The sequence below is a fragment of the Heterocephalus glaber genome, unplaced genomic scaffold, assembly GCF_053883595.1.
Source record: "Heterocephalus glaber isolate CG9 unplaced genomic scaffold, H.glaber_assembly_v1.0 deba00000474, whole genome shotgun sequence".
In the NCBI taxonomy this organism is placed as follows: Eukaryota; Metazoa; Chordata; class Mammalia; order Rodentia; family Bathyergidae; genus Heterocephalus; species Heterocephalus glaber.
Window position 1 is genome coordinate 2,885,628 of NW_028258146.1, and position 8,266 is coordinate 2,893,893.

At 38.7% G+C, this 8,266-nt stretch overlaps 1 pseudogene; it reads right to left on the reverse strand.

The window, feature by feature from the left end:
- Positions 1–265: 265 nt before the first annotated feature.
- LOC101712044 (RNA-binding motif protein, X chromosome-like) lies at positions 266–1,503 on the reverse strand (annotated as a pseudogene).
- Between the last annotated feature and the right edge of the window lie 6,763 nt (positions 1,504–8,266).

Below are 8,266 nucleotides of genomic sequence, written 5' to 3' on the forward strand. Positions count from 1 at the left end.
CACATAAGCCAAACTTCTCCCTAATTTAAATTTCAATACAGTCATATGACACGCAATGGAAGACTCTTTTACTTGGAAAATTACAACAATAGTACCACAAGTCAAGCCTTACACACTTAAACATTTGCTTGTTGAGAGCAGGTCATAAAATCAAGCTTACACATGTTTTACTTTTCTTTCCTCATAAGAACATAAAAATTATGAAGAATTTAACAGGAAATTTTTTTAAAATAACACAGTTTTCCTTTTGGTAGTCCTTGGGTAGTTATGACAGAATAGTTTCCACTTTTGGTTTGTTTCTTTGAATAGGGATTTTGGTCCAAAGTTTTGTTTGTTCCTGATATCTGCTTCTACCTCCCCCTCTATCAGATCCGCTCGCTCCACAGCCACCACCTCGTGGTGCTCCGTGGCATGAACTGCTGTAGGAATCATGCGGTGGAGGGTACCTCCTTTCCATAGAAAGGGGAAGCCCTCGTTCTTGTCTGACAGCCCGATTGCGACCACTTGAGTAAAGATCACTTCGGCTGCTTGAGTAACTGTCTCAACTTCCACCATATCCATCCCTCGAGCTGCTGTAATCATCACAGTGCCTGCTTCCACCATAAGATGGCGGGGGCCCTCGTGTAGGTGGAGCACTACGCGAGTTACCGTAACTCTCATATGAATCTCTGTAGGAACCTCCGCTAGGGTGGTCTGCATAGTCACGATCCCAACCATAGCCATCGCTATCACTATAGCCTCTTGACGGATAGTCATCCCGTGAGCTGAAATGATGACCATAATCACGGTAAGTATAATCTCTTGGTGGCGCATAATCTCTTATATCATGAGAACTTGAATCTCTGCTTGAATAGCTGTCTTTAGTGGAATATCCATTGTCTCTTGAAGACAAATAAACATCTCTACAAGAGGGCAGGGGTTCCCTCCGAGGTGGGCCTCCATAACTATCTCTTCCACATGATGCAGGGGCTCTTCCTCCCATTCCACTGCTGCTGCCAACTGGTCCTGAAGGGGCCCATCTTGTAGGACGCAGACCCCCCACTTTGCACTGGTTGTCCTCTTTTCACTGGACGGGGTCCTCTGGAAGAACTCATGTTAAAATTCATAGAATAGCCACTATCATCCCTCCATGTGAGGAGGTCCCATAGTTCCTCCACTTCATCCTCTTCCTCCTCTAAGACCTCTGGGAGGGCCTCTGCTTCTTGGAGGTAGAGGTGGCCCACATCTACTACTTTCAAATGATGGTTTGGTGGCTTGTTCCACCTTGATGTTTTTTCCATCTAAGGACTTTCCATTCATGTCGCGAGCTGCATCCTTAGCATCTGCTGGGCTTTCAAATGTAACAAAAGCAAATCCTCCTGATTTACTGGTTTCTCAGTCTTTCATCAAGAATACTTACATGATTCATCCATATTTTCCAAATACTGCTTCAAGGGCTTTCTAATTTGTTTCTATGTTAAGCCCATCAATAAAGAGCTTTCCTGAGAGATCTGCTTCAACCATTTTGTTTTCCAGGTGAGTCTGCAGAAAGGTAGCGATGGTCTCAAACTTCTAGGAGCTCGTGGATAAGGGCTGACTACACAGCCCGGAACAAGTGACAGTTACGAGGTAGGGACACAGAAGTGAGGAACCGCTAGCAGTACTGCGCAACGAGCCAATGACAGTTTCATTTCTTCTTCTTAATCTGTGTTATTTCCTCTTCTTGTTCCATTGTACTAAGTCAGTTTCAGTAGAACGTTAAATAGGAGAGCTATGAAGGGAAGGTCACCAGGAAAGCATCTGTTTTTCACCATCAAGTACGAAGTTACCTTAGGGAATTTTTCTTTGTTTCATTGTTTTGGGGGACCTCTTAGAAGATGTCCTTTAGGGAACTGAAGAACTTCCTCCTTTGTTCTTATCTTCTGAAAATTTTTATCATGAAAGGGTATTGAGTTTTGTTAAACACCTTTCTGCACCAATTAACATCATTAAGTGATTTTTCTTCTTCAGCCTGTAGATTTAGTGGGTAATATTAATTGATCCCTTTTCAATGCTGGGACTTAAATCCAGGACCTTTTCACTGAGCTACACACCCATACATTTTTGTTGTTCTTATTATGGAAAATGGTCATACTAAGTCACTAAATTGCCCGGATGGAACTCAAACTTCCTGCCACCTCAGCATCCCAGAGTACTGGCATTGTGGGAGTGCACCACCATTCATGGTTTATATTAATTGATTTTTAAATGTTGAACCATCCCTGTGTACTAGGAATAAAGCCCACTAGGTCTTTTGCACAATTTTTAATGTATTTTTAGGCCATTTGCTAATAGTTCGTTGAAGATGTTTGCATCTGCATTGTATTCACTTCCTTTTGCTATAAAAGAATTACCACAAATATAATGGCATTAAAACAAATTAATTTGTTACCTTATAGTTTTACCAGTCAGATACGAGAAATGAGGGCTGAGGATGTAGCTCAGTGTACAAGTCCTTTGAGCCCCAGGGTTAAATAACCAGTACCACCAAAAAGAAAAAATTTTTAAAGGAAGAAATGTGAAAGGTATCTTACAGGCTAACATCAAGATGTCCACCTTCTGAAGCTTTAGAGGATTATCCACTTCTTTGCCTTTTTCAGCACCTACAGACATGCTGCATTCCTTGGCTACTGGGCCCTCCCTCATCTTTAAAGAACATTACCCTAATCTCTATGTTGCAGCAGAGTGATGAATGTAATGAATTAAAGGCGGCAGAGTTAAGATAAAAGAAGACAGTTTATTTGGGAAAAGATGAAAAAGAAAGAGGATAGATGGGATGGCAGGGGGCATCACAGCTGAATACCCCTGAGTGCTGATCTCTGGCTCCTTTTATCCAAGTGTAGACTTTCCCATCCCCTAGGTGGGCACTTTGAAGCTCTTGCCATTTGATTTGCTCTCATGATTGTTTTTGATTCTAACCTAGGCATGTCTGCCTACATTCCTTTTGGCCTTTTGATTTCTTCTTGATCCTTTGTGATGAATAAGCTGGGGGTGCTTTATAGGAAGATACCTTAGACTTAATGATAAAGTAAAGGGGACATGTGCACATTTGTATATCTAGTGCAATACTATAGTGATGTTAAAGTGAGAACACACATATATGTTTATATGTGTGTGTGCATACGTGTCTTACATGTTACATAAGAGCCTTAGGTGGCTGCCCCTTATCTTCATTGCATTCTTTCAGGTGGGTGAGAGGGGCTGGTTTTCCTAGTCTTCTATGCTTCTGGTTTCCTCAGTGTTCTGTTAACTCGTCTTGGTAAATTCTTATACTAATTGTGTTACCTGGCACCTCTCTCAGTCTAGTCTCTCTCTTTCTCTCTCTCTCTCTCTCTCTCTCTCTCTCTCTCTCTCTCTCTCTCTGCATCTCTTTCTATCTCTCTCCCCCTTTGTTTTTCTAGTTGTTCTGACTGCAGAGTAAGGGCAGAAACTTTTTACTAAGTTTCTCTATTGATTTTTTAAAAAGCTCAATGATCCCTTCATCCTATCTTTTCCCTACATATGGGGCCTGTTGTCCCTACATCTACTTCTGTAATTACATTTCTGATTCTAAAATTCCTGAGTTCTCTAACTACCTGTTTAATCCAGGATAATCACTGCATCTCAAAGTTCTTAACTTAATGATATCTGCAAAGTGCCTTTAACCATGTAGGTGGCAGATTTCAGAGATTCCAGTGTGAACCTTATTAGGGATAGAAGGTGTATAATTTTGTTTATCACAGATTCATGAGAAATATTTCTCAATTTTCTATCTTATGTCTTTATCTTATCTTAATATCATGATAATTCTGAGCCCCTAGAACAAGTTAGGAAGTGTTACATTACCTTCTGTTTTCTGAAAGAAACTCTAGAAAATGGATATTATCTCTTCCTTAATGTTTAGTAGAATTCACCAATGAACTCATCTGAGTTTATCTGCTTTCTTTTTTATAAGTTTATCAATTATTGATTTATTTTAAGTAGATATAGCGCTATTGAAATTGTCTCTCTTTATGTTACATTTTGATAACTTATGGCTTTTAAGGAATTGATACATTTCTTCTAAGTTATCAAATTCGTGGACATAGAGTTGTTCATATTATCTTTTTTTTTTTTTTTTTGTACCAGGGATCGAACTTGGGACCTTGCACTTGTGAGGCAGGTAGCAGAACCACTGAGCTAAATCCCCAGCCCAAGTTGTTCATATTATCTTTACTGTTACTCTTTTAGTATCCATTCAATCAGTAAAAATGATCCTTTCATTTCTGATACTGGTAATTTGTGCTTTCCAATTTTTCCCCCTGGGCTATCTTGGCAAATAGTTTATCATTTTTATCTTTTCAAAGGCCTGGGTTTTGTTTTGTTGATTATCATTATTATTTTCTGGTTCTCAATTTTAATTTTTACTCTAGTTTTTATTTTCTTTCTTTTGCTTGCTTTAACTTATGTTTTTCTTCCTTCTTTTGTTTATTAAAGAGGCTTAGACTTACTGATTCTACATCTTCCTTAATTTCTAACACATGCATCTACTACTATAAATTTTTCTTAAAGGAATCTTTTCACTCCATTCCACAAATTTTGATAAATTTGAACTCAATTATTTATTTTAAACTTATTTTTAGACAGGGTTTCACTATGTTGCCCCAGATAGGCTTGAGTTCCTGGCTCAAGCAATCTTCTTGCCTCAGCCTGCTTAGTAGAGGGGACACCATCACCGAGACCAGTTATTTCAAATTATTTAAAAATTTCACTTCAGAATTCTTCTTTCATTCACATGCTGTTTAGAAGTATATTGTTTGACTGGGTGTGGTGGTACATGCCTGTGATCCCAGCACTCTGGAAGGCTGAGGCAGGTGGACCGAGGGTTGCAAGTGAGACCCTGTCTCAAAGTAAAAAATAAAAGGTATGTTTAATGTTCAAATACTAAGTTATTCCCAGTATCATTCTGCTGTGGATTTCTAGTTTAATTCCGTTGTAGTCTGAAAAAAATACTTTGCATCATTTCTGTTCTTTTGAATTTGCTAAGCTGTGTTTTATGGCCCATAATTTGGCCTATCTTGGTGAGTATTCCATGCAAGCTTGAGAAGAATTTGTATTCTGCTGTTATTGGGTAGAGTGCTCTGTAAATGTCCATTAGATCAAGTTGAATGATTTTTTTATTTTCTCACTCTTTCATCAGTAAATTACTGAAAGAGTGGTGGTGCAGTCCTGTCTCCAAGTACAGTAGTAGAGTTATCTATCTTCTCATTCTAAGTCCATCAGTTTTTGCTGCATACATTTTGATGCTCTGTTGTTAGATTAAGGATTGCTATGCCATCTGGAGTATTGACTCCTTTGGGATTTTGTGATGTTCCTTTTTTAATCCTGACAAGATTTTTTTTGGGGGGGGTTGTTGTTAAATTCTTTTATTGGTACATTGTAGGTATACAACACAATTACACTTCTCATTGGGAGTTGTACCTTTACATAATGCATCTTGGTTCTTATTTTTTCCCCATTCCTAGCCCTCCCTTCACCCCCTCCACCCTTGCCTATTTACAAAGAATTTATTTCCATTTTTTCCATTTCTCAGCATTTTTCCTTTCCCTTCTTTCCTTTCCCCTGCCCCTCCCACTACTCCTACCCCTTTGGACCTTTTCTTCCTATTTTGCATTATTGATTATTCATTCTAATCATTGGTACATTTTAGGTATACAATATAATGATATTCATCATTGGAAATTTGCACCTTTACATAATCTCTCTTGGTTCTTATTTTTCACCCTTGCCCAGCCCTCCCTTCAACCCCTCCATTCCTCCCTGTTTACAAAGACTTTGTTCCTATTTTTCCATTTTCTCATATTAATCCCATTCCCTTCTATCCTTTCCCCTAGCCCTCCCACTTCCTTCCCCTTTGCCCCTTTTCTTCCTATTTCACATTACCTATTATACGTTTAGTCCTTATTTACATTTTCAGTTTCTCACAACAGAGAAACTATTCGGTATTTACACATGCTTGTGCTATTTATTTCACTTAAGAGTATGGCCTCAATGTGCATCCACTTAGCTATAAATGTCTCTAATTTCTCATTTTTTATGGCTGAGTAGTACTCCATTTTATTTTAAAAAACCACATTTTCTTTATCCAGTCTCCAGTTGATGGGCATTTGGGCTGTTTCCAAGTTTTAGCTATCACAAACTGTGCTGCTATGAACATGGGCGCACATATATCACTGTGGTATGATTCTTTTAATTCTTTGGAGAAGATCCCCAGCAGTGGAATAGCTGGGTCAAATGAGACTTCCAGTCCTAGTTCTTTGAGGTATCTCCATACTGATTTCCACAGTAGTTGCACCAGTCTACACTACCACCAGCAGAGGAGCAAGGTTCCTCTTGCCCCACAGCCCCACCAGCATTTGTTATTGGTTGATTTCATGATAGAAGCCATTCTTTCTGGGGTGAGGTGGAATCTCAGCATTGTTTTCATTTGCATCTCTCGAATGACCATCGACGTTGAACATTTTTTCATGTATTTATTTGCTATTTCTACTTCTTTGTCTGAGAAATGTCTGTTCATTTCAGATGCCCATTTTCAGACTGGGTCTTTATATTTGTGAGGTCTGATCTTTTTAAGTTCTTTATAGATTCGAGATAGTAGATCTTTGTCTGAGGAAGAGCAGGTGAAGATTTTCCCCACATTGTGGGTTGTCTCTTCACACTGCTGGTGGTTTCTCTGGCTGTGCAGAAGAGAACACACTTGTTGATTGTTTGTGCTAGTTGAAGATTTTTCCCACATTGTGGGTTGTCTCTTCACAAGGCTGGTGGTTTCTCTTGCTGTGCAGAAGAGACCATACTTGTTGATTGTTTGTGCTAGTTCACAGGCAACTGAGGTTTCGTTCATAAAATCTTTTCCTACACCGATGTCTTCAAGAGTTCTACCTAACCTCTGTTCCGACTGGGTCAGAGTTTCTATTTTAGTATTTAGATCTTTAATCCATTTTGATTTTAGTTTAGTGCATGGCAAGAGATATAGGTCTAGTTTTAATGTTTGGCAAGTTGAAGCCCAATTGTTCCCGCACCATTTATTAAAGAGGCTATCTTTCCTCCAGTGAGGGTGTTTAGCACCTTTATCGAAGATGAGATGCCTGAGTGTGTCTGGTGTTGTTTCTGCATCTTCTAATCTGTTCTACTGGTCCTCATGTCTGTTTCTTTGCCACTATCATGCTGTTGTTATCACAGTAGCTTTGTAGTATAGTTGCAGGTTGGGGATTGTGATACCCCCTGCCATGTCTCTGTTACCTAGAATTGCTTTTGCTATTCTGGGTCTCTTCTTATTCCAAATGAATTTTTGGATTGTTCTCTCAAGGCCCGTGAAGTATGCTGCTGGGATCTCAATTGGAATTGCATTAAATCTATATAGCAGTTTTGGAAGTATGGTCATTTTCACTATATTAATCCTTCCTACCCAGGAGCAGGGGATGTCTGTCCATTTTCTGATATCATCTTCAATCTCTCTTTTCAGAGTGCTATAGTTTTCAGAGAAGAGGTCTTTGATTTCTTTCATTAGGATGATTCCTAGGTAGTTCAGTCTTTTGGATGTTATTGTGAAAGGAATTATTTGCCCTATTTCTCTCTCACTGAGTCTGTCATATGTGTAGAGGAAAGCTATTGATTTTTGTGTGTTGACCTTGTAACCAGCTACTTGACTGAATTTGGTTATTAAGTCTAGAAGACTTTTGATGGAGTTCTTGGGGTCTTCTATATAGAGTATCACGTCATCTGCAAATAATGACAATTTGACTTCTTCATTTTCTATCTTTATTCCTTTTATTTCTTGCTTTTTTCTAATTGCTGTGGCTAATGTTTCCAAAACTATGTTGAACAGGAGTGGTGATAGTGGACATCCTTTTCTTGTTCCTGATTTTAGTGTGAAGGATTTCAGTTTTTGAACATTTAATATGATATTGGCTGTTAGTTTTTCATAGATGGCTTTTATCAGTTTGAGGTAGAGACCATCTATTCCAATTTTTTGTAGGGTTTTTATCATAAATGCATGTTGGATTTTGTCAAATGCTTTTTCTGCATCTATGGAGATAATCATATGGTTTTTGTCCTTGGCTCTATTGATATAGTGTATTACATTGATTGATTTGCGTATATTGAACCATCCCTGCATCCCTGGGATGAATCCCACTTGATCAGGGTGTATGATCTTCTTGATGATCTTCTGCATTCTGTATGCCAGTATCTTATTAAGGATTTTTGCATCTGTGTTCATTGGGGAGATTGG